General features: G+C 43.7%; 1 pseudogene; it reads right to left on the minus strand.

Moving 5' to 3' along the window:
- Positions 1 to 24,717: 24,717 nt before the first annotated feature.
- On the minus strand, positions 24,718 to 25,343 carry LOC123802282 (glutathione S-transferase Mu 4 pseudogene; annotated as a pseudogene).
- Between the last annotated feature and the right edge of the window lie 1,256 nt (positions 25,344 to 26,599).

Genomic DNA, 26,599 nt, shown 5'->3' on the forward strand with positions numbered 1-26,599 from the left:
AGTAATGAGTACTCAATAAATACCGGCTCTTGTAGATGTTACATTGCTATTACAATTACTACTAACTACTACTACGACGACGACTACTGCATATAATTCAACATGTTTTGAGCATCTATACACCAACATTGGCTTTGTGTTTTTGCTGGGGGCCAGGAGTCACAAAAAAATTTTAATATGATTCTCCTTCTCTGAGTAAACCTATAAATACCACAATTTTTCCTGAACCTAAAAGAGCAATTATTCAGAGAACCCAACCTGGCTACCATGTGTCTGAGAGGAGATTGGCAGTAAGCCTTCTCTCTGGCTCCCACATTTCTCATAGTGGTGACCTTTCAAGAGGTATATCTCATCTGCTTGTCTGATTTTCCACCTGGCCAGAATCGTGCTTTCACCACAGGAAGGGAATATGTACCTTGGGCATTGAAGAGTTCCCTGAGGAGTTCTCACTGGTGAGGAAAGAACCTCAGGATTTTGAAAGACATTTTATAAATAAGCAAACACAGAGGTACTGTGCCTTCCTACCCAGGACTGCATATTTGTAAGTTTCAAGGAGGCTGGTGGAAACGCTGTAAGTGCCTTATTTTTTAAAAAAGGTTATATTTCTTTTTTTTCTAATTTTTTTATTTTTTATTTTTTATAATAATATTTTTTTATTATATTATGTTAGTCACCATACAGTACATCCCTGGTTTTTGATGTAAAGTTCCATGATTCATTAGTTGCATATAACACCTAGTGCACCATGCAATACATGCCCTCCTTACTACCCATCACCAGCCTATCCCATCCCCCACCCCCCTCCCCTCTGAAGCCCTCAGTTTCTTTCTCAGAGTCCATAGTCTCTCATGCTTCATTCCCCCTTCTGATTCCCCCCTTTCTTTATCCTTTTCTTCTCCTACCAATCTTCCTAGTTCTTATGTTCCATAGATGAGAGAAACCATATGATAATTGTCTTTCTCTGCTTGACTTATTTCACTTAACATTATCTCCTCCAGTGCCGTCCATGTTGCAGCAAATGTTGAGAAATCGTTCTTTTTGATAGCTGAGTAATATTCCATTATATATATGGACCACATCTTCTTAATCCAGTCATCTGTTGAAGGGCATCTCGACTCCTTCCACGATTTAGCTATTGTGGACACTGCTGCTATGAACATTGGGGTGCATATGGTCCTTCTCTCACTATGTCTGTATCTTTGGGGTAAATACCCAGTAGTGCAATGGATGGATCATAGGGTAGCTCAATTTTTAACTTTTTTTTTAAGATTTTATTTATTTATTTGACAGAGATAGCCAGCGAGAGAGGGAACACAAGCAGGGGGAGCGGGAGAGGAAGAAGCAGGCTCATAGCAAAGGAGCCTGATGTGGGGCTCGATCCCACAATGTCGGGATCACTCTCTGAGCCGAAGGCAGACGCTTAACTGCTGTGCCACCCAGGAACCCATCAATTTTTAACTTTTGAAGGGACCTCCACCCTGTTTTCCAGAGTGGCTGTACCAACTGCCAAGGAGCTGTTGAAAAGGAAAAACAAAGCTGGGGGCATCACAATGCCGGATTTCGAGCTGTACTACAAAGCTGTGATCACAAAGACAGCATGGTACTGGCACAAAAACAGACACATAGACCAATGGAACATAATAGAGAACCCAGAAATGGACCCTCGGCTCTTTGGGCAACTAATCTTTGATAAAGCAGGAAAAAAACATCCAGTGGAGAAAAGACAGTCTCTTCAATAAATGGTGCTGGGAAAATTGGACAGCTACATGCAAAAGAATGAAACTTGACCACTCTCTCACACCATACACAAAGGTAAACTCCAAATGGATGAAAGACCTCGATGTGAGACAGGAATCCATCAAAAGGTTATATTTCTGGTACAAAAAACCCACATATCCATTGAAAACATTAAGGAACATATTAGGCAAAGATTTGGGATCACTTGGATGTTAGTGACTTAAAATTATTCTGTAACCCATACTCACAGCTGGCCTCAAGTAACTTCAGCTACAGCACAGGGACTTTCCCCCATGACCTGTCACTCGGCGGGAGCTCAGGACCCTTGTACATAGAGCTTGGGGTTAATCCTGTGGCAAAGATGACATAATTACTAGGAAGAAACCTTCTCAAGCTAGCTTTAAAGAAAAAGGATGAACATGTTGAAGAGAGATAAAAGCATCTTCAAGTTTTGGGCAGGAGGCACACAGCCATACTTCAGACAGGACTGGAGCCAGGAGCTGGAAATCCTACAGGAGCTGCTTTCTTTGCATCTGGCTAATTCTCTCTTCATCTTTGGACGAAGCCAAAGTTGTTTGCCCCAATCGTGAGTTTATATCATTTCCCCCCTTTGAGCATACAACAAAGACTACATTCAATCCCTACATTCTAAATATAAATCTTCAGAAAGAGAAACCTGATTTGCCTGGCTTAGATCAGGCACCAACCCCTGGCCTAATCACTGGTGACCAGAGAGACGACTCATATGGCCCATTACCCACTCAACAAGAGCTGGGAGAGACCTCAGAGAAGAGGCATGGGCCACCAGAAAAATGGATTGGCATGCCATGATTATGCCTTCTCCTTGCTTCCTAGCTCCAAATTATCAGCCTCCAAGGGACAAGTGGATTAAACTGACTCAGAAGGAAGCATGAAGAATATCACTGAAAGCCTAAACTTCAGAAATAATACTAAACTGAAGGATGAAACTGGGCAGGAAAGGATACTTGAGAAGAAGAGAGAAAAGATGTTATCCACAGGTTATCAGGGTCTGGGAGGTGGTGTGAAAAAAAGAGGAATAAAAAGCACGATGGACCCGTTGCAGCCACAAAATCATCACCACTGCCCCTGTCTGCCTTGTTAAAGTAAAAGGAAAAGACAGTTCACCAGCAATATTTGGGGCTTCTGGTCAACTTGAGTACAAGTTAAAGCTTCCTCCTTATCACTGCCTCACCCATCAGTTGATCCCTGGAGTCCCTGTGGATCTCTAGCTTTTGATTTCCATTCAAAGCACAGAGCTCCTCAAAGGGTGGCTGCTGGAGCCATCATTCCAATATGTGAACCCGAGAATTGCTTCACCCAGGAGTACGCTCATTGGGCCCCACTATCCCTTGGCAGAATCAACCCCTCTTCCTTTCCCCTAAAACTCTATGCAGTCACTCTTACCTTCCCAACCATGATCTTAAGGACTTTTATCACCTTCGGGAAGAGGGAGCGTGGAGCTGCAGACCCCCCAGTGCCTTCTCTCCTCGCTTCATGGGAGTTTCCAGCCTGAACCAGCCCAAGGGTTAAACAGTGGGCTGGGCCTGAGCCTGGTCCAAATTGCGAAGTAGGATAGTACTCATCTTCTGGGACTTTGTCCCTCTAGGTCACTGTCCAGCTCATTCAATCTTCACTCAAGGAAGAAGTTCTGCCAGACATTTCACATCTAAATCTGCTCTGGTGTTTCCTACGCAGGTACGAACAAAGTCAAGGATAGCGTTAGGTAAGCGGTCCTCAAAGCGCAGTCTCAGACCAGCAGCATCAGCATCACCTGGGAACTAGTTAGAAACGCAAAGTCTTGGGGCACCTGGGTGACTCAGTCGGTTAAGCGTCTGCCTTCGGCTCAGGTCATGATCCCAGATTTCTGGGATCGAGCCCTGCAACAGGCTCCTTGCTTGGGGAGCCTGCTTCTCCCTCTCCCTCTGCTGCTTTCCCTGCTTGTGTTCTCTCTCTCTCTGTCAAATAAATAAATAAAATCTTAAAAAAAAAGAAAAGAAAAAGAAATGCAAAGTCTCGAGCCCAGACTTAAATCTACCGAATCAGAAACTCTAGGGGTGGGGACCAGTCATCTGTATTTTACTAAGCCCTCTAGGTGATTTCTTATGGACACCAAAGTGTGAGAAACTCTGCTTCAGAATGGATTAATGGCCATCCTAAACTATAAGGTGAAGTCAGATTTTACCATCTCCCCACCCAAGTACCACTTATTAGAGGTTTATTTGTACCTTCCAGCTACCAGGGCTTCCCACATAATTTCCAGGCCTGGTGCAAAATGAAAACGTGGGACTCTCATTGAAAAAGCAGGAAAATAGTGTCAGTAAAGATACACAGAGGTTTTTTCTTTCTTCCTCATCTCTTGACTTGTCATGGTATTTTTGATTTGTAATTTAATATCATTCTAACTAAAGAAAAATTAAAATGTTAAATTATTAGCATACATTGTCTTTTTATTGTGCAAATAAAATATATAATAATATATCCTCGTAAAAACATGCAAATATTAGAGCATTTATCCTATATGTAGAACCACCGAAATTTCACAATTTCTATTTCGTGGCTTGTCCCTGAAAGGTGCCTCAAGCTGGCCAGAAGAGATGGACATGAGCCAGGTTCAAGAAGGTTGGAAGGAGGTTAAAGAGGATCCCCAGGCCCAGAAGTAGCTGAGGGAGCTCTTCTGTGATATTGACCAGGCAAGTGCAGACCCACCCAGGCACCCAGGCACCCAAGCCTCTGCCCCTAGCAGGGCACACTCACAGGCTTGACCTTCAATAGGTTCCCCCACCCACCAGCTGCTGGACCATGCCCCTGCCCCACCTCCATCCCCCACCAGGAGGCAGAGCCTGGGGGAGTTCAGCCAGCATTTTCCTTTCCTAGGGCCTGCCCCCCTAACCTATGGCAGACAGACGACCCTGAAGGATCTTAAAAACTCTTTGCCAGGATGGATCGGTCGCGGAATCAGGACAGGCAAGAGGCGTGCGTGTCCCCCCTGAGACACAGCTGCTACGAGACATGCCATAGTACCCCCAGCCCGGGGCAGGAACAGGGCCACTCTTGCCTACCCAGGGATGCTGCGGGGGGCACATGCCCAACCCTGTCCTCCCCACACTCATTCCCAGTTCCCTTGCCAGGGACAGAGGGTGTCAGCTGTCAGGGCTGAGGTGGGGAGAGGGGACCCAGTGGGACCTGGGTGTCAGGAGCAGGAAAGCAGGCAGCTGAGAATGCACCCAAGGAAGGTGGAGGAGGTAGGACCCTCCCTGAGCTAAGGCTCCAAGGTCCTTGCACATGCCCCATTGTCCCTGCAGATGTCACTTACAAAACACAAATTCAAAAATAAAATTATTAAGCATTCGAAGACAGTGACCGCATAGCATTAAACCCTAAGCATGGTCACATGCCCAGGAAGCCAGCCCGGCCAGCTACTCCTGAAATGAATAGGGTGAAGACTGACCAGCTCAATGGCATAGCTATCCAGCCTCCACCCTCCTTCAGGGATGGAATGGGTCTCCTCGACTCGTCTCCCAAGAACCTTCAGAATCTGAACCTTGACCATTCCTCCTATTTCATCTCGACCCCGTATTCCTGCCACAACTCTAAGTTCTAGCCAGACTGAACTAGGACCAGCAAGCGCCTGTTGCCTCTGCCTGAAATGCTCCCCACTTTTCACCACCATCTTCTGTACCCCCTTCCTGGGTCCTCCCCCTCACGGACTCCGTCTTTCGGAGTCCGGAATCCTACGTGGTACCATACCATACGGCGTCTATCTCATTGGCAGGAATTTGAAGTGCCTGTGTCCCTGCCTGTCCCCACAATCTAGCTGGAAACTGCAGGAAGACAGAGGCAGCATCTTGCTCGCCACTCTATCTTCGGTGTTTGGCAGAGTTTTAGCAAGAGTGGGAATTAGTGATGCTGATGAAACAGGTCCAAGGGTAAGACTCACAGCACGCGGTCACCGAGAAAAACTGCCTGTCCAAGCATCCTATGACTAAATGCTGTAATCTTTAATTCTCTGAGTCAGACACAGCACCACTTCCTTTTCCGAGACCGTTTCTACATCTGTTAGATCATTTTAAGTGGTGGAAGTTTAGAGAACCATATTCAGATGCCATGAATGTTTTCCCTCACTCCTTCAGTTGAAATATAGGCTGGTGATGGGTAGTAAGGAGGGCATGTATTGCGCGGTGCACTGGGTGTTATACGCAACTAATGAATCATCGAACTTTACATCAGAAACCAGGGATGTACTGTATGGTGACTAACATAATACAATAAAAAAATATTATTATAATAGGGGCGCCTGGGTGGCACAGCGGTTAAGCGTCTGCCTTCAGCTCAGGGCGTGATCCCAGCATTCCGGGATCGAGTCCCACATCAGGCTCTTCCACTCTGAGCCTGCTTCTTCCTCTCCCACTCCCCCTGCTTGTGTTCCCTCTCTCGCTGGCTGTCTCTATCTCTGTCAAATAAATAAATAAAATCTTTTAAAAAAAAGATTATTATAATAAAAAAAAATGTCTTCCTTTGAATTTATATCTTCAAGTTCCCAAAGAGAATCCTCTTTCCCATCCTTCATTTGCTTCAAAGGTATTTAGGATAACTTCAAGTGGTGGTCACCCCAGAATTATGATCCTGAAATGCCTTTGGACCAGGGCTGGGCACACGTCCGTTTTCTTCAGGCTGGTCAGAGCGCTTAAAGGCTTTTTTTTTTTTTTTGGCTTAGAACCCTTTTAAATATAAAAATAAATAAAATAAAATGCACATCAGTTATATCTGCTCCCGCCGAGTGCTCAGACATAAAATCCTTTCATTTTCCGAGAACCCTAAAGGGACAACTTGGGATTCACCTGAATCATGTGTCATCGGCGCCTAAAAGATAGATAAAAATGAGGCAATCACGCAGCACGTGGAGGGAAGGGGATTCAGATGTCTTTTGCTTCAGGTCTGGGAGTAGGGAGGGCTCTGCTTTGTGTTCCGAGGTCAGAAGCAGAGCCCCAGCCAGAGCTGAAACCGGCAGCAGCCCTCTGAGCTTTTTGCCATCCAGCATTCACATTGACTTTCCTTTGAGGCTAACAATGGAAGGCAACCTTAGATCTTTCCAACCGTGCCTTGGATACATTTGCTTGGTGTCTGAAGGCTATTTTGGAAGTATTTTTAGGCTTCCGATACTCTCGTGAAATAACAGCGTTAAAAATATTCAGCTTGTTTGGCGGGTCTAACTTCTGAAATAATTCCCTTTTCTAAGGAACACTAATTTTTACCCAGGAGCAATGTGTCTGTTCTAAAGTGTGCGCTATCTGTAAGGGAAAGTAAACCCTGATCGTGTAGTTCTCTGGAGGCAGAAAACTCACTATAATTGCTTGCCTTGACCCACACGAACAGAAGCACAAGGACAGAGAAACATCTTTTAACTTCTATAGCTTACTACTTTGCTTCTGTAACATGTTTAGTATTCATATTTTTCAATATCTCTTTCTACCTACAACAGTTTTACAAGATTTTATTTATTTATTTGAGAGAGAGAAAGGGAGCGAGGTAGAGAGAGAGAGAAGGAGCAGGGGGAGGGGCAGAGGGAGAGGAAGAAGCAGGCTCCCCCTGGGCAGGGAGCCCAACGTGGGGCTCGATCCCGGGATTCAGGGAATTATGACCCGAGCCGAAAGCAGATACGTAACCCACTGAGCCGCCCAGGGGCCCCTACCTACAACATTAATTATGAATCACAGATTGTAGGCATGTGTTTTCTATAGCATTAGAACAAAGTGGTTAAGAGCACACAGAGCTTCTGGAGTCAGACTGCCTGGATTCAAATCTGGACTCCAACTGGCTCACTAGCTCTGAATCCTTGGGCCTCTCTGCGCCTGTTTCCCCACCCATAAAAAGGGGGTAATCCACGTACCTCCCTCACAGGGTTTCTGCGAGGTATTGTGACATGGGTTAATATGTTTGCAAAGTACATAGAGCAGTACCTCATGTATGTTTCGCACTAGAGAGATGTTAGATACTGAAGTTTTTATCTCTTTAATTTTTAAAAAGACTAATTTAGTTGAGAGGGAGAGAGCACCCGAGCAGGGGGAGGGGCAGAGGGAGAGGGAGAGAATTCCAAGCAGACTCCAGGCTGAGCGTGGAGCCCCACATGGAGTTGGATCCCACGACCCTGAGATCATGACCTGAGCCCAAACCAAGAGTCAGATGCTTAACCGACTGAGCCACCCAGGCGCCCCAAAGTCGTTATCTCTTAATGTGTTGGTGGAATGTTAACATTTGATCGAGATTCTAGAATTTAAAGTATACATGCACGTGAGGGAGGAATATATATGCAAATATCTCCTCCACGGGGTTCTAGCTTTGCACACGTGGCATCTGCTTGCTTCTGTCACTAAAGAAGAAAACCATCTAAGCTCCGAAAGGATGCGTTCTAGTAGAAATAATAATTTTTCTTAAATTTAAGTAAAATGAACATTTCAGAAAGACAGTCTTTTTCCTCCCTGGCACATCAGTGTCACCCCACCCTCAGGATAAAGTCATATCTGTTTGATGGGGCCTTAAACCCACTAAAGGAGGGTCCTAGATTCGTATTAGTATTTTATATAAATGCCTCCTGGTCATTTGGGCAAATAAAAAGTGTTGGGACCTTCCATGTATGTCTTTCATGTATGCCGCTCCTTCATATCTGAGAGGTCTTCACTGCTTGCGTGTACCAGATGCCAGGTGACCCCCTAAGATGTAAGGTTGCTTTACCACTATCATCCTATCACACAACTGACCTTTTCAGAATAGCTCTCGATCACCAAGGACGTTTCTACCCCTGACAGTGGATGTGTTGTTTACAGGCTATTTTCCAGAGCCAATCCCCAGCCCAACTCCAATCATGCCACCTTTTACAGCCAGCCTAGGGTGGCTTGGGGTTCAAAGTCTGCCTCTCTGCTGGGCCTGCCCTAGAGTCAGGTGTCTTCTCCATCAGTGACCAGACCACAAGGCAAGCTGTAGAGATTGTTCAGTCATGGCATTGGGTTCTGTTCCCCACTAGGCTTTACTTGAGGGGCCTCTTCCATGGGAAGAGTTTCACTGGTCAGGAAACATTTTGTTTCTCAAAGTTCTCAAAAAGAAGGATACTGAGGATGGGGCGCCTGGGTGGCTCAGCTGGTTAAGCATCTGCCTTTGGCTCAGGTCATGATCCCAGAGTTCTGGGATTGAGTCTCACATTGGGCTACCCCCTCGGTGAGAAGTCAGCTTCTCCCTCTCCCTCTGCCTGCCACTCCCCTTGCTTGTGCTCTCTCTCTTTCTTTCTCTCTCTGTCAAATACATAGATAAAATATTTTTTTAAAAAAAGGATACTGAGGCACAAGCTCATATTTTCTTTTTTTTTTAATGATTTTTTATTATATTATGTTAGTCACCATACAGTACATCCCCGGTTTCTGATATAAAGTTCAATGATTCATTAGTTGCATATAACACCCAGTGCACCATGCAACACGTGCCCTCCTTACTACCCATCACCGGTCTATCCCCAAGCTCATATTTTCTAAGATATGATTACATTAATAAGGTTTCATGTGCCCATGTTTACCCAATTTAACTGATATGCATTCGAATATTTTTTTCAGCAAGATTTAAGTGATGAGCTAGTATTCAAGAAATAGTTCTTTGGCTAATCTTTCTCTGACTTCTAACCACTGAGCCATTTGCTCAAGGTTGTCAGCTGAATGAATGTGGAAAATGTTCCATTTGGTGAGTTCAAGGTTAAAACAGAATTTAGTCTCAGATTTACTTGGTTCTAGTGTAGAATTATCTGCTCCCATTTTTCCTAACTCCTGCCAGAAGAAGAAAAAAAAGTGATATTGTTTCATCTTAGTTATATTCAGAAGATGGGAGAGTTAAGAATTGATCCAATGGAGCTAACACCAAGCAGAGAATCAGCCGGAACAACACCTAGCACACAGTAGGTGTAAGGTAAGCATTTATATTGAAATGACTTACTCAAATGACACCAAATTTGGTGGCAGACATGGCATCGAGACACCCCACCCCAGAGTCTGCCGTCTGCTGCTTAGGCACTCTGTTCTCACACATCGGTTTATTTTTACATGAACACATTTTAAAAAAATGTTTTCATCTATAATTTTAATATCTGGCCAACTGTGCATCGTGTTTAATGACATCTTATTAACAAAGAAACACTTCTAGAAGAACCACAGAGAAGTAGCAACTGCTGTTTTTCTCCCCAGCACCTGATACAAAGTTTCTTGGCAGGGGGCAAATTGGATGACCAGCTCTTGCTCGCTTCCAGTGCCCCAAGACTGAGTTTCAGGAGGCAAATATCTTTTACTATAGTCTGATCCTCAAAACAATAGTGGGGCTGGCTTTAAGTGTGGTGGAAGCAAGACATCAGCGTGGGTTTACACGATCTGACATGACAGACCTTGCTCAGCCTAAAACCATCTCTACCTCTGATCAGCGGCTTGTGGCCTGAGCACTCCCTGTCAGGAGCTTTTCCATTGTGTTAAGCAATGCTCTCTCTCCTAGAACTCGTTTAAACTTTTCCTGAGATGGAAGAAATCAGGGTCAGTGATAGCCAACCATGAGGTGCCAACTCTAAGCCATCATCTCTAGTAGCAACATGGCGAGGGAGCAGCTTAAGAGCAATGGGAGTCTTGGAGTAGGAGACACCCCTGAAGAAAGAGTAGGCCAAGTGGGAAGTGGGAAGGCTGTGGTGCTGTTTTTAACTTGTTATCAATGAAATTTTAGAAGGTGAAGGTTGAAAAATACAAGTTTTGCAGTACACAGTCTTGGGCTTAATTCCCAGCTCCTCTACTTATGAGCTGTGTGACCATATGCAAGTCATTTAACATTTCCAACCCTGTTTCCTCATCTGTAAAATGGTGGCAAACAGTCACACTACCTGAATTAGTTTCCCGGGGCTGCAAATGACCACAAATTCAGTGACTTCAAACAACAGAAATGTATTGTCTCACAGGCCTGGAGACCAGAAGTCTGAAAGCAAGGTGTTGGCAGGATTGGTTCCTTCTGGAGGCTCTGAGGGAGAATCCATTCCAGGCCTCCCTCCCAGCTTCTGGTGACTGCCAGCCATCCTTGGCATTCCTTGGCTTGTGGCTTCATTATTCCAATCTCTGACTCCGCCTTCACGGGGCCTCCTTCTCTGCATCTCAAATCTCCCTTTCCTTCCCCTTTAGAAGGATACCAGTCATTGGATTTAGGGCCCACCACAATCCAGGATCTCATCTTGAAATCCTCCACTTAATTTTGTTAAAGATTTTATTTATTATATATTCCACTGCAAATTATATATCTTTTCCCAATAAGGTCACATTCACCAGCACCGGGCATTAGCAGTTGGACTGTCACCTGGTGGGGAGACACTATTCAACCCACTACATTATCATATATGGTTATTGTCAAGAGTTAGTGAGATAATATTCGAAAGGCCTTAGCATATTGCCTGGGGACAGTAAGCGTTCAATAAATGGTCTGTATGCCTACAAATATGTAAGTCCTCTTTCCTTAAAAGCCTACAAAAGAACAAAGAAACTCCTGTTCTATAATAAAAGCATGATTATTGTGGTTTTAGTGCTTACATGCGAACATTTTGGTTTCTATTTTCACAGTATTTGTTAGACGAGTGCATATTTACTGACCTTGCATTTGGTTCTAATGTTTTACAAATATTATTAACTCTCTAATATCTGACAAGTGCAAAAGCAGTGATAAAAGCAAAGTGTTAGTAAAGATACTTGTAAGATTACTAGGAATGCTAAAATAAAGATTATATAGAGATAAGAAAAATGAGATTCTGGTCTGAACAAGATGATGTAGACTCCCTTCTCCTTTCTGCTACATACAACTATGAACCCTGAAACTAACTCATGAGACTAACAAAGAAAAACTCGGAAAGGTGGAAGATGGACCACGAGACTACAGGAACGCCACAGTGTCAGGACATCTTATGAACCACCACCCAACAGAAGGACACCCAGACCTGGTATTTTCCAAACCCACAACCTATTAAGAAAAAGGGCAGGGGCGCCTGGGTGGCTCAGTCGTTAAGTGTCTGCCTTTGGCTCAGGGCGTGATCCTGGCGTTCTGGGATCGAGCCCCTCATCGGACTCCTCCCCTGGGAGCCTGCTTCTTCCTCTCCCACTCCCCCTGCTTGTGTTCCCTCTCTCGCTGGCTGTCTCTCTCTCTCTGTCAAATAAATAAAAATAAAATCTTAAAACAAAAAAAAGGGGCAGCCCGGATAGGCTCACTCCTTCCCCAGATAAAATGGGAGTCCCACCAACAATATTCTATGTGCCTGGCAGAACCAGCAAAGGGAATCAATTGGATGCCTCACTGACAGCAAGTGATCAGGGTAAATATTCTCTATCCTTACCCTGTTTGAGACCCACCTCCCCGATCTAGAGATACCACACAGCTAAGGGGTACTGGCAAAGGGGATCCCAATGGAAGTGCCAGCTGGGGAAACATTGTGCTTCCCTGTTGGGCCCGAGGCTCTCCTCCCCACTCAGAGACACCATGTATGCAGTGGGAGGGCAGGGGATAGGTAAGTGGGATCATGCCACTGTAAGTGTGTAGCCTGGGATGAACTCTCCATACCCCACAAGGAAAGGGGAGATTGCCAGGAAGGCTATTTGTCCCTCCAGGCCTAAGACTCTCCCTGCGCCCCACTCAGAGACATTCGAAGGAACCTTCACAAGCACTCAGCTGCGGCAGCGCTCTCCATACCCCACAGATGGGAGGAGCCTGCTATAACAAGCACCAGGAAACACCATTCATCCCTGAAGCAGGAAAACTCCCTTCCCCCACCTAGAGGCTCTAGGCAGCCCAGCCTGAACAAGCTTCTTCGGCCCCCTCCAACAGCATTAACAAGGATCAGTGGAAGCTCCGGTGGCTTGAGATAACTCAAGCAGACAAACATAGCACCACAAAGGCTCTGAAACTTATGTTGGAACCACAGTCCAAATTTTGGCCAGGACCTGCGTGGTAAATCTAAACAAAGTGCCTTCCCATTAAAATTAAAAAGTTAATGGGACCCACAGTCTCCTAATGTAATAACCAAAATGTCCAGGATATAATTGAAAATCACTGTACATCAGAAACCAGGAAAGCCACAACTTGAAGGAAAAAGGACATTTAACTGCCGCCGTCACAGTGATGAATTGGCTGTTGGAGTTACCTGATAAAGGTTTTAAAGCAACCATCACACAAATGATTCAACAAGCAATTACAAATTTTATGGAAACAAATGAAAGATCGTTTAAAATCCTGGCAAAAAAGCAGAAGTTATAAAAAGGACTAAATGGAAATTAAAAACTGAAAATTTCTCACAAGAGAAAGAAAAACTCACTGACTTGGGGCTCAGTAGAAGAGCGGAGATGACAGGAGGTGCAATCCGTGAGCTTAAGGACAGATCAGTAGAACTGACTCAAATATGTTCAAACCACATATCTGACAAAGCTCTTCTATCTAAAACAAAGAAAACTCTCAAAATTCAACAGTAAAGAAACAGTAAATTCAAGAAGAAAATGAGCAAAGGATACAAACAGGTATTTCCCCAAAGATGGCATACAGATGACAAACACATGAAAAGGTGTCCAATGTCATTAGCCATTAGGGAAATGCAAATTTGAGCTATCCCTACATACCCCTCAGAAGAGCTAAAATAAAAAATAGCAGTAACAACAAATGCTGATAAAGATGGGGAGAGACTGGATCTTTCATGCATTAAATGGTAGAGCCATTCCAGAAAACAGTTTGGCAGTCTCCTAAATAAGCATACAATTATCATATGACCCAGCAATTGCACACTTAACATGAAAGCTGAAATTCACATAAAAACTTGGGCACAAATGTAATAGTCCCAAACTGGGAAATCACCCAAATGTCCTGCAATGGTTGAATGGTTAAACAAATGGTGGTACCTTCATATCCCTGAATACTGCGCAGCAGTGATAAGGAGTGACCTGTTGATACATGTAACAATTTTGATGAACCTCTAGGGAATTATGCTAAGTAAAAAAATAACCAATTCCAAATTATATATTATTTTGAAAAGATAAAATTTTAGAAATGGAGAACAAATTCGTGGTTTGCGGGGGTCAGGTGAAGGAAGATTAGGTGGTGGATGTAACCATACGAGGGCAACAAGAGGGATCCCTGTGGTGATGGAATGGTTCTTTTTCGGGGCTGCATCAATGTCAATATCCTGGCTGTGATACTGTACTACGGTTTTGCGAGATGCTACTTTTGGGGGAAACTAGGTTAAGTGGCGCATAGGATCTCTCTGTGCTCTTTCTTACAACTGCATGTAAATCTACGAGTATCTCAAAACAAAAAGTTTAAATAAAAAAAGATGCAAGATGGTGACCATTGCACACGCAAATGGAATGAATTATAGGAACATTTTTGCAAGGCAAAAAGCAAATCTTGTGACGGTGTGAAAAGGACTTTGCTTATGTAGTTGACAGTAAACTACAAGAGAGGAGGGAACAAAATTGACCAAATATAGGAAGGCTTGCTCACCGAGGGTTGGCCTGCATTACTGAGGGCATGTGGTGGCCTTGAGAGTAGTGGGGAGAAGGGGAGAAAGCCGTGTTCAGCTTTGGAACTTACAGACTCACCTGAGGGAACATTTGCCTCCTGCCTTAGGTAGTTCCATTGAGTCAGGATCTGTTCCAGTCTGCACAATATCAAAGGGACTGGTGGGGGTAGTGTGAGTGTGGACATGTGGATGCCAAGAATCGCCATACATCTCCATTCTTCCTTGGCCCACCAAGAATGAGGTCACTGATTTCAGTGCACGCTCCGTATCAATGGAACATGGGGAACAGCTGCCTGAGAGAATACATTCCAGTAGGTAGAAAAAAGGTGGCCAGATGTATGGGTTGAAAGAACCACCTCACAATCCCATTGGTGGAAATACTTCCAGGAACTTCACACATAACCCTATGCGGTTTCCTCACTTTGGAAGAACACATAACTGACCTTAGGAACAGTCTTCCAAGTCCTTGCTCACCCGTAAGGAAAGCAGTTTCTCTACTTCGTAGGTTTAGAGACCCGATCCCCTATAAGGTTTGCTTCTAAATTGAAGGAAACCACAAACTGTCAATCTTTACAATCCTCAAATTCTCCAGCTTTAGTTCAGTACTCAAGGGAGTCAGTTGGCTGTGGAGAGAGAAAGTGAGAGCCTTTCTGGGGGGATAAAAGGCCCCCAATGACAACAGAGCTTTCCAGAATGAGAAACCATCATTGGAACATGGGTTTGGGCTCAATCCAGGCCTCTGTTGATGTGGGGCTACAGAAACAGAACCAAGAATTCCTGACATGGCAACGACTTTTGCTCCTAAACCACTAGTGAGTGTTCTCCAGTTCTGTGGGAGAGCTATCCCAGACACACTGAAAAAGGAGAAATCTACAAACATTTTGCTGCACTGAAAAGAAAGATTTTTGGCATTGGGAGATTTGGCTCCAGCAAGAAAAACTGCATTGGACATTTCTCTGTCATTTCACAGGAACTCTCGGGAGATTTTGGAGTCTCTCTTGGTGTGAGAAGATAAAAAGGAGACAAACTTTCCTCCGCCCTGCATCTGGTGATGGAGGCCTTCTCAATGCCAAATGACACAAAAGTTCTCTTCCTTGTCTTTAAAAATAAGCTGCTCCTATCTGGATGAGATTCAATGTCTGCAGTTAGGTAAGTTCTATTTCTTTTAGAGATGGTGGGAATGGCTGTGATGTCACTGATAATATCTATGTAGGGCAGTATTTTCTAAAGACACATTGAGTAAAAAGGGTCCAGCGTCAAGGAAGTTGGTAAAAGTTGTATCACCTACTTTTTAAATAGCAAATTAAAGGCCGGGAGAGGTGCATTGTTAAGAAGCCTGTGTAAATTTCTTTAACTTGACTTGTCAAAACTTATTTGATCACACAGCGCTGTCAGGGTATAATTTTCAAAAAGTTAAAAATCATGACTATCCTAGTAACATAGCGAACATATGTCAGACATTTATTTAACGCAAAGGTTTATTTAACTTGTTAATAAGAGCGTGTATCAGTGAGATGCTCAAAGAAGGATCTGAGAAACCCATATACACAGTCAACTGAGAGAGAGAAAATGCTGAAATAAGATTGCTAAATGGCTGAACCCTAAAACAGGTTAAAGTCTTACACAGCAATAAAACTAACTATTGGGGTTATCTTTTTCATTGGACTATGATTGTTTGCATTGGTACTGGACAAAAATCCTTGACAACATCTACAAATTAACCTGTAACTTGACAGAATCTTTCCTTGATCAACAGTAGTAAATAGTAAGTCAAACAGTGGTACGTTCCTCTAGAGCAAGGGTTCTCAAAGTGTGCTCCCCAGACCAGCCTCCCCTGGAATCTCGTTTGAAATGCCATGTCTTGAGCCCCACTCAAGACCTACGGAATCAGAAACTCTAGGATAGGACATAGCCCTCTTTGATGTCACAAGCGCCCCGGGGGATTCTGAGCCATATGAAAGTTTGAGAACCACTGATCTAGAGAATTAATTCTCGGGCAGAATAAATACGTTGCCAATACTATGGCATGATTTTGCAAAGATATGTAGGCTTCCTTTTGCCTATTTCTAAGCTTTAAATACATTTTCTTAGCCTCTTTTCCAGTATACTTTGGAAATGTCAATGTACAATGAATAAAAACCATCCAGAATTTTAGAAAAAGGAAAGACTTTATTTCTCTTTCATCATACTTCAACTAACAGTTCAAGTCGCACCTTCTCCAAGAAAATATTCTGCAATCTCTTTCTTTCTTGGCCTTCTAGAGACTCTTGGATTACAGCTAACTATCCATTTAGCACAGTGCTAATAGTGTTATTTATGTTAACCACATTGAAATCTGCCTGTAAGCAGCAATTGTGACTTAAGCCCCTCTTCTCAATCCAAACTTTGGACGAGATCAGGCACGTTCAGGGTGGTATGGCCGTAGACTCAATCCAAACTTCAATGCAGCTCCAGAATCATAGATTCTCAAGATTAGAAGGTATTTTGACCATTGATTTGTTTAGCTGAGTACGCTATTGGCATTCTCTTATGGATGGTAGGCAGAATTCTAACAGTCTCCAAGATCTACCCCCCACCCACCACATATAAACCTTGCGTAATGCCTGGACACTGAATGTGATGGATTTTACTCCCATAATTTGGTTGTGTTATGTGGCACCATTGGCCTTAAGACAGGGAGACTATCCAGGTGGCTTGACCTAATCACATGAGCCTTTTCAAAGCAGTTTCTTCCAAATAGCCACAGAGAGGAAGTCGGACACTCAACACGCAAGGACTCAGCACGCCATTGCTGACTTGAAGATGGAAGAAGACACATGACAAGGAAAGTGGGCAGCCTCTAGGAGCTGACAGCAGCCCCTAGCCCACAGCCAATGAGGAAATGGGGACCTCAGTCTGTTAAAGAACAAAATTCAACTGACTCCATTTGAGGAGCTAATTGGCTTTATTAAGTGACTCATGAATTGGGCACCATCCCTTCTAGCAAGTAGAGATATGCTCCAAGGAGTTGTACAAAATGGAAGGTTTTTTATAGGCAGGAGGGTGGGGCAAGAAAGTTATTAGATTATATCAGGCCAGGACAGATTCTTTATTTAGGCAAAGAGACCAGCAGAGTTTTTACCATACGTTACCTCCCTAGTGCTGATCACGAAATCTCATATTGACTGTAGCAATGTCACACTCCCGGAAAAGCCTGGAATAGTAACTGAGTCCTTGATTTGTTGTCCTGGGGAGCAAATGACTCCATTCGGGGGCTTCTTTCTTACTAACAAGCCCTACAACCACAAGGAACTGAATTCTGACAACAAGAATGAGCTCTGAAGTGGACTTTTCCCTAGAATCTCCTGATGAGAATTTGGCCTGACCAACACCTTGATTTCAGCCTTGTGATACGCTGAGCAGAGAACCAACCATGCTGTGGCGACTTCTGACCTATAAAACCTTAAGCAATTAAATGTATGTTGTTTTAAACCTCTACGTGTATAGTATTCTGTTATTCAGCTATAAAAAAACAAATATGTTATTCTCCCAAGAGGTAAGTGAGCTTCTTCTTGAATACTTGGGGCAACAGGGAACTCATTCTCCACACCCTAGGGCCAGCTGCACTCTTCAGTCCTGCAAGACAGCCCAGTCCTCCTTTGGACACATCCGACTTTCAGAGATTGCTTTATACATGGAGTATCCGTCAATACCCCCTTTATTCCTGTCTGAATCTGTTCCGGCTGCCGTAACAGAATGCCATAGACTGAGTGGTTTATAAATAACAGACATTTATTCCTTAGAGTTCTGGAGGCTGGGAAGTCCAAGATCAAGGAGCTGGCAGATTTGGTGTCTGGGGAGAGCTCCCTTCCTGGCTCACAGCTGGCACCTCCCCCGTGTCTCCTCACATGATGTGAAGGATGAGGGAGCTCTGTGGAGCCTCTTTCATGAAAGCACTAATCCCGTTCACCTGCCAGAGGTCCCCTCTCCTAATTCCACCATCGCATGGTGGGGGGGTAGGATTTCTACATAAGAATTTGGGGGGCAGAGCCCATTCAGTCTCTAGAAGTCTCTGAGCTTGCTCCTTCTATCCTCAGGATAAGGTAGGTTGTATTAGAGAACATGTCAGCAGACTTTTTTCTATATAGTAAACAATTTTACATTTTGAGAGCCATTCAAGCTTTGTCACAGCTACTCTGTCCTGAAAGCGCAGAAGCAGCCCTGGCCGATACGTACAGAAACAGGCACATTTGTGTTCTGGTAAAACTTTATTTATAAAATATGCTACAGGGGCACCTGGGTGGCTCAGTCGGTTAAGCGTCTGCCTTCAGCACAGGTCATGATCCTGGAGTCCTGGGATCGAGCCCCACGTCAGGCTCCCTGCTCAGCGGGGAGTCTGCTTCTTCCTCTCCGTCTGCCCCCCACTCGTGCTTGCTCTCTCTCTCTATAGTGCTCTCCCTCTCTCAAATAAATAAAATCTTTAAAAAAATAAAAAAATAATAAGAAAAATAAAATAGGCTATAGGCTGGATTTGGTCCACAGGCCATGGTTCATCTCTCCTACTGTAGTTTGGCTCTAGAGGGTCTCACACCAGCAACTAACTTTCAATACATAGCTTAGAAGGAGCATATATGCCTTTGACTCCCAAATTCAGTGGCCAGAATTAAGCAGATGGCCCTACCCAGCTATAGAAGCAAGGAAGTATAATTCTACTATGCTTCCAGAAGGAGCAGAGCTGGAACTATCTGCTGAATAATATGAATGACTACCGCAGAGGCCGCATATTAAAGTCACATGTTTGCATGCCTGTCCTGTCCACTACAAAGTAAACCCCTCAAGGGCAAGAACTTTGACTTAGGTACAGACCCAAACAGGTGCAGTAGATGTGTTGTTGAAAACTGATCTCTGTGCTTTGGAGCCAAAATATGACTCGAAGACAGAGTTTGGGATAAAGAGGAGTAACAGCTTTATTGCTCGGCTGGGCAAAGGAGGATGCAGCAGGCCATGGTCTTCAAAAACTGCAAGCCCACTGGGAGGAAGGGGCTGGGTGGGGGGTGGGGGGGTGGCTTATAGGGAAATACAGGGTCTAGCCAGCCTTTTAGTCGTCTTCAGGGTGGTACCAGGTTCCGGAAAAAAAAGGCTAAGGAGGGAGGAGGGGAGGTTTGCAGAGGAAAGAAAAAAAGTTGCTTTAAAACCAAGGGGCAAAGGAAAAACAAAGCTGGGGGCATCACAATGCCGGATTTCGAGCTGTACTACAAAGCTGTGATCACCAAGACAGCATGGTACTGGCACAAAAACAGACACATAGACCAATGGAACAGAATAGAGAGCCCAGAAATGGACCCTCAGCTCTTTGGGCAACTAATCTTTGATAAAGCAGGAAAAAACATCCGGTGGGAAAAAGACAGTCTCTTCAATAAATGGTGCTGGGAAAATTGGACAGCTACATGCAAAAGAATGAAACTTGACCACTCTCTCACACCATACACAAAAATAAACTCCAAATGGATGAAAGACCTTGATGTGAGACAGGAATCCATCAGAATTCTAGAGGAGAACATAGGCAGCAACCTCTACGACATCGGCCAAAGCAACCTTTTTCATGACACATCCCCAAAGGCAAGAGAAACAAAAGATAAAATGAATTTATGGGACTTCATCAAGATTAAAAGTTTCTGCACAGCCAAGGAAACAGTCAGAAAAACTAAGAGGCAGCCCACGGAATGGGAGAAGATATTTGCAAATGACACTACAGATAAAGGACTGGTATCCAAGATCTACAAAGAACTTCTCAAACTCAATACACGAGAAACAAATAAACAAATCAAAAAATGGGCAGAAGATATGAACAGACACTTTTCCAATGAAGACATACAAATGGCTAACAGACACATGAAAAAATGTTCAAAATCATTAGCCATCAAGGAAATTCAAATCAAAACCACACTGAGATACCACCTTACGCCAGTTAGAATGGCAAAAATAGACAAGGCAAGAAACAATTGTTGGAGAGGATGTGGAGAAAGGGGATCCCTCCTACATTGTTGGTGGGAATGCAAGTTGGTACAGCCACTCTGGAAAACAGTGTGGAGGTCCCTTAAAAAGTTAAAAATGGAGCTACCCTATGATCCAGCCATTGCACTACTGGGTGTTTACCCCAAAGATACAGACGTAGTGAAGAGAAGGGCCATATGCACCCCAATGTTCATAGCAGCAATGTCCACAATAGCTAAATCGTGGAAGGAGCCGAGATGCCCTTCAACAGATGACTGGATTAAGAAGTTGTGGTCCATATATACAATGGAATATTACTCAGCAATCAGAAAGAACGAGTTCTCAACATTTGCTACAACATGGACGGCACTGGAGGAGATAATGCTTAGTGAAATAAGTCAAGCAGAGAAAGACAACTATCATATGATTTCTCTCATCTATGGAACATAAGAACTAGAATGATCAGTAGGGGAAGAAAGGGATAAAGAAAGGGGGGGTAATCAGAAGGGGGAATGAAACATGAGAGACTATGGACTATGAGAAACAAACTGAGGGCTACAGAGGGGAGGGGGGTGGGGGAATGGGATAGACCGGTGATGGGTAGTAAGGAGGGCACATATTGCATGGTGCACTGGGTGTTATACACAACTAATGAATCATCGAGCCTTACATCGAAAACCGGGGATGTACTGTATGGTGACTAACATAATATAATAAAAAATCATCATTAAAAAAAATAATAATAAAAAAATAAAACCAAGGGGCACTTGGGTGGCTCAGTAGGTTAAGCATCTGCCTTCTGCTCAGGTCGTGATCCCAGGGTCCAGAGATCGAGCCCTCTGTTGGGCCCTCTGCTCAGTGAGGAGTCTGCTTCTCACTCTGCCCCTCCCCCTCCTGCTCCTGCTCCCCTACCTGGGCTCGTGCTCTCTCTCTCTCAAGCAAAAATAAAAATCTTTAAAAAAAAAAAGATTAAAATGAGTTTTGTTGAAGCATTAGCACAGCCATTTTGATTTTTATTCAACTTTATGCTTTTTAGCAGTTTCCGATGTGTGTACATAGTCTGATTGGTTGAGAAGGGAATGGAAAGAGGCAGAGAGAAGGGAAAAGGCGTTACGAAAAGGTCAGTGGACTGGGTGGTGATAGTTGTAGTAATGGGGAAAAGAATTATCACTATTGGTAGTGGCGATATTTATGGCGATTATAATGTTAATGCTAGTAGTGATTTTTTTTTAAGATTTTATTTATTTATTTGACTGAGAGAGAGACAGGCAGTGAGAGAGGGAACACAAGCAGGGGGAGTGGGAGAGGAAGAAGCAAGCTCCCAGCAGAGGAGCCTGATGGGGGGCTGGGTCCCAGAACGCCAGGATCACACTCTGAGCCAAAGGCAGACACTTAACGACTGAGCCACCCAGGCGCCCCAGTATGATGTTCTTAAAAGAGTAATCTATACTCCTACATTCGTGTTTCCTTCATTCCTCAACTCATTTCAGTTTGGCTTTTTCCACCAAACCCCTGTTCTCCAAGACCACTCTTGCTAAGGTTACAAGTAACCTCCTCTTTGCAAAATTTAAATGACATGTTTCTTTTATTATTATTATTATTATTATTATTATTATTATTATTATTATTTGAGAGAGAGAAAGAGGGAGAGAGAGAAACCAAGTGCATGAGTGGGGGGAGAGGGAGAGGGAGAATCAGACTCCCTGCTGAGTGGGAAGCCCCACGTGGAACTCAATCCCAGGACCTTGAGATCCTGACTCCAGCCAAAGTTGGATGCTTAACCAACTGAGCTACCCAAGTACCCCTTAAATGACATGTTTCTTAATCCTTATTTTACAGAACTCCTCAGCTATACGTGAAACCACCAAATGCACCACCTTGAAATTTCCAGCTCCCTATGCCCCTGTGACACAGCACTTTCATGGTTCTCCTCTGTGCCTCTCCAACTGCTCTCTGGATTTCCCTACTCTTCCAATCCCTTAAGTAGTAACGTTTCTTAGGACTTTGTCCTCCTCCCTCTGCTCCTCTTTTCACTCTGGATGACCTCACTTACCCACATATTTCCCACTACTGTCTATAGTGCTATCGATTCCCACACTCATGACCCCATCCACGCTTCTTCCCAAGTTGGGAATCATGTCTCCATCTTTCAGTCTCATGCTTTCACCAGGAGGTCCTGCGTATATTTCAAATGAAACACGGCAGAAAACACACTCCTGTCATATCTCAATGGTTACAATAGTATCTGCGTAGTCATCTAAGCCAGATACCCGTGTGGTATTGTGCATGCTTCCTCCCTACTCCCATTTCCGTGTCTAGCCTAAATATTTCTTTCTCTTACTTCCTTGCCAGACCACTGTCCTGGACTATATCCCTATCAACTTTCACCTGGATTACCAAGCAGCTTTCTAACTTATTTCTCTAATTCTTTTGGTATTAAGGTGAAATATTTCATACAGAAAAATGATAGCAATAAATAGAAAGCATACTCAGTTTTATTAAATCTTAATTTGTTATAATATTTCATCTGATTTTTAAGGGGAAGTAGTGATAGATCTGGGAGAAGCCCCACATTACCACCCTAGCTCATTTCCTTCCTCTCCCCCCAGAGGTAACCAGCATCGTGAATTCAGAATTTATCATTAGCATACAAGCTTTAGTTAAATTACTACATTTGTATACCTCCCTAGAACACACAGAGCATTATTTTGGGGGGGTTTGAACTTTACATAAATGGGACCAAACCACACGAATCTTCGAGAAAGTTGCTCTTGTCACTCAGTATTATGTTACAAAAGACAATGTGAAGACACCCCGAGGACTTCAGTTGGGTTTCTATGTTGATATTTCATCCAGTAAACTTGATGAATCCTCATTTGTTTTAATAATTTATCTGCAGCTACTCTTGAATTTTCTATGTAGACTATCACAAATCTTCAAATAAAGACAGGTTGTCTCTTCCTAATCCAATTTAGATACACGTCGTTTTTCTGCACTTTTTGCACCTGCAGCATAAAGCTGGACAGAAGCACTTATTAATGCTTATTGAAAGTCTGACTTTATGAAAGTGTGTCCAAAGTGTCACAATTGAATACACGTTTGCTCTAGGTTTCGGATGGATATATTTCATTGAATTTTATCAAATCCTTTCTCTGCTCCAGTGACATGATCATATGACTATGTTCTTTATGAGTGTTCTATATCACAAGAGGAGATTTTCTGATAGTCAATTATCATTTCATTTTCAGGATAAATTCTACTTGGTTGACGTCTTGAAATGTTCCTGCAATTTGTTTCCATCGGATAGGGTAAGGCTGTCACCTATGCGAGACAACTGTTTTTGAAATAAGAGCTTATTACTCACTGTTGTTCCCAAGAGGAGAGGGCATGTCACACCATGCAGGGGCCACAGAGGGAAGTACCAGTGTCAGTCGGGAGGCAGAAGGAGTGACGGGGAAATATGGGTGCCAGGCTTTATTCTGGTTTTCATGGGAAGAAATGGGCAAGGCAAGGTAAGCGTGTTAGGATTGGTGAGTTTGAATAATTTTAGCAGGCTCCCGGCTATGGAGAAGGTCCCCAGTTGTCGTGTACCTGACCCTGGGGCGACTTAGGGCAGGGGGAATACTGGCTTGGTGTGTGAGAGGGTAAGAGAGGTGGTTGGAGATACGGCCTATGGATTCGTTGGTTTGCAGATGAAAGACATGCTGGCAGGCAAATTGTTTACTATTTCTAGAAACTGGCTAGCCCTGGGAGGGGAAGTCTCTCTAAGATTAGCAAGGCTCCAAGATGTCAAAACATGGAAATACAGAAAATGCTTAAATATGATTAATACAGTTGAGCTGTTTTTATTTTTTATCTTGTTTCGTTTTCAGTACTGTTGAATTTGATCCGATAACATTTGCTTCATGAGATAGGTCTAGGGTTTTCTTCTCTTATATTTTCCTTCGTAAATTGTGTGTGTGCATGTATGATTGAGGCTTTACTGGGGATCAGGCAGGGCTGGGGCAAGGACCATGCTAGGAGAGCAGGGCCTGTATACCAGGCCAATACTGATCTTCAGGGCAATGCTGGGGAGCTCAGATCTGAGCTCTATAGGTGAGGGGTCCAGTTGGGCACCTCAAAGCAGAGGCAACAGTAAAAGGAAGGAGAGTCTGGTTGTCATTAGTGCAAGAGGGATAATGTCAGTGGGGGGCAGACTTTGCTGAAGAGAAGTTGGGTGTTGTAGGGCTTTAAAGAACCTACGTGGAACAGGGATTTGGGGGAATAAAAAAGGCTTAAGAAGGCCTGAGGTGAGGATGAGAGGAAAGAAAAGAAGGAGAAAGGAACAACAGGGGTGATTCTGGAGTGCAGGGATGTCCAGCTTTTCTTCAGGGCCTCAGTGGAGCAGTATTGGCCCAATACAGTCCCTCACTCCTCTCTCCTGGCTTAACGGGGCCCTACTTGTTGCCCCACATGGCAGTTAATCTGAACATAGGCCTTGGGAGGAGGCAGCTGGGCCCTATATACGCAGAGATCTTCTTCAGGCCAGTGGGTGATGAAATCTTTCATATTTCACGTATCCAGGCACTCAGGCTCGAATATATGGTGCAGGTCAAGGATGCCCTAAGCAAGGACGTCTGCAAAGGTGATCCTGTCCCCTGAAAATTGTGGCCTCTTCCCTAGAAACTGTGAGAAGAGCTTCATCTTTTTAGGGAGCTCCTCCAAGTACTCACGCTTCAGTTCCTCTAAGTCAGGGTTGATTAGAATTGTCTGGAACCTAGTTCTTCAAAATGGCCACATGAATCTTCTCTTCTGTTTCCCCTCATTAGTTGTGTTTGTGAGCAATGCAGTGAGGGATGGCATTGCTCTGGGTAATCTTGTGAGCTTTATCAATTAAGTAGGGCAGGTTCCGAAAGTCCAGGCTCAACTTGAATGTTTCATTCAGCAATTGGTTTCTGTCATAGTTGGAGCGACCCCCATCACATATTTCTTTTCCTCATAGTTTTGAGTCTGTGTGTTCCAGAAGCAGGTGGATGGTATAAGCCAGCCCATGGGTATCCCAGTAAGCCAAGGTCATGGCCATAGTTCAGCTTTCTGTGGACTCGGGGAATAACCTCAGAGGAGCTGGGCTGGAACTTCATCCTTACAATTTTTCTTTAACTTAGAAAGTATATCAAAATAAAAAGTTTAGGTAGGAGGGAATGCCCCAAAGTCAAAAGTCACAAGAAAACCTACTAAATATATAGTCACTGGTGCTTCGGCTACCCTAAGAGCATTACCTGTATCAGTAAATAAAAGACTTGCATATTTTAACCACTTGGAAACTCACCAAGATTTTGGGCCCTTGTGAGGCAAATAGATGGAATTAAGATCCCTGAATAAAACATAGGCTGTCAAAACTGTGTACTCTGTTAAGAGGTATAGACAAAATATAAATCCTCCAGCAAAGGTTAATGTCTGGATCTGGGATTTGGGTGAAGAAAAAAGTCTCCCTTGAGAATTTAAAACTGCAGGCTACCCTCATAGGGTACAAATTCACATCTCCTGTGTGGCAGACATTATTACGCTCTCCAATACATCGTTTTCCTTTCCTTCCTAAGCACCTAAAAGACTGCACGTCCCCATCCCCTTGCAGCTGTGTGGGGCCATGTGACTAGCTTTTGCCTGTGGTCACTTCTGGGCTGAGGAAGTCAAAAGTCCCTTCGCCATCTTTGAGCTCTTTCTTCTCCTGCTGTAGAGACCTAGAAGCCATAACAACATTATAAAATGGAAACAGACTGAATCCGCCTGAATCACTGTTTCGGGGAGAGCTGCTCTGAGGAGATGCCCGGCTTGAAGCAGATTTTGTGTGAACAGAAAACAAACATTTGTTGTCTTAATACACAGAGTGTCCAGGATTAAATTAATTGCTCACCTGCTCTCTCCCTACACACACACACACACACACACACACACACACACACACAATTTATGGAGGAAAATAGAAGAAAAGGAAATCCTAGACACCTCATGAAGTAAAATCCAGCAATGTACTGAAGACAACACAAAACAAAAATTAAAACATCTAAGATTTATCCAAGAAATGCAACCCAGTAGTTTTTATCCTAGAAATGCAATGATAATTCATGATCAGAAAATATATTAATGAAATATTAGATTTATAGTAAGAAATATATATTTGGTCTTCGTCCTGGGCTCTGACACAGAGCTCCTAAAACACTTGGAATTTCCGGCGATGAGAGCAATAAAGATGTCTTTTGTTATGTTAATGAGGTGACCTTTGGAAAGCACAAGATGGTGGAGCTGGTCACCAGTAGAACCAGCCATGTGGTTAGAGGA

Source organism: Ursus americanus, chromosome X (assembly GCF_024610735.1).
Source record: "Ursus americanus isolate L20-20 chromosome X, mUrsAme1.1.p, whole genome shotgun sequence".
Classification (NCBI taxonomy): domain Eukaryota; kingdom Metazoa; phylum Chordata; class Mammalia; order Carnivora; family Ursidae; genus Ursus; species Ursus americanus.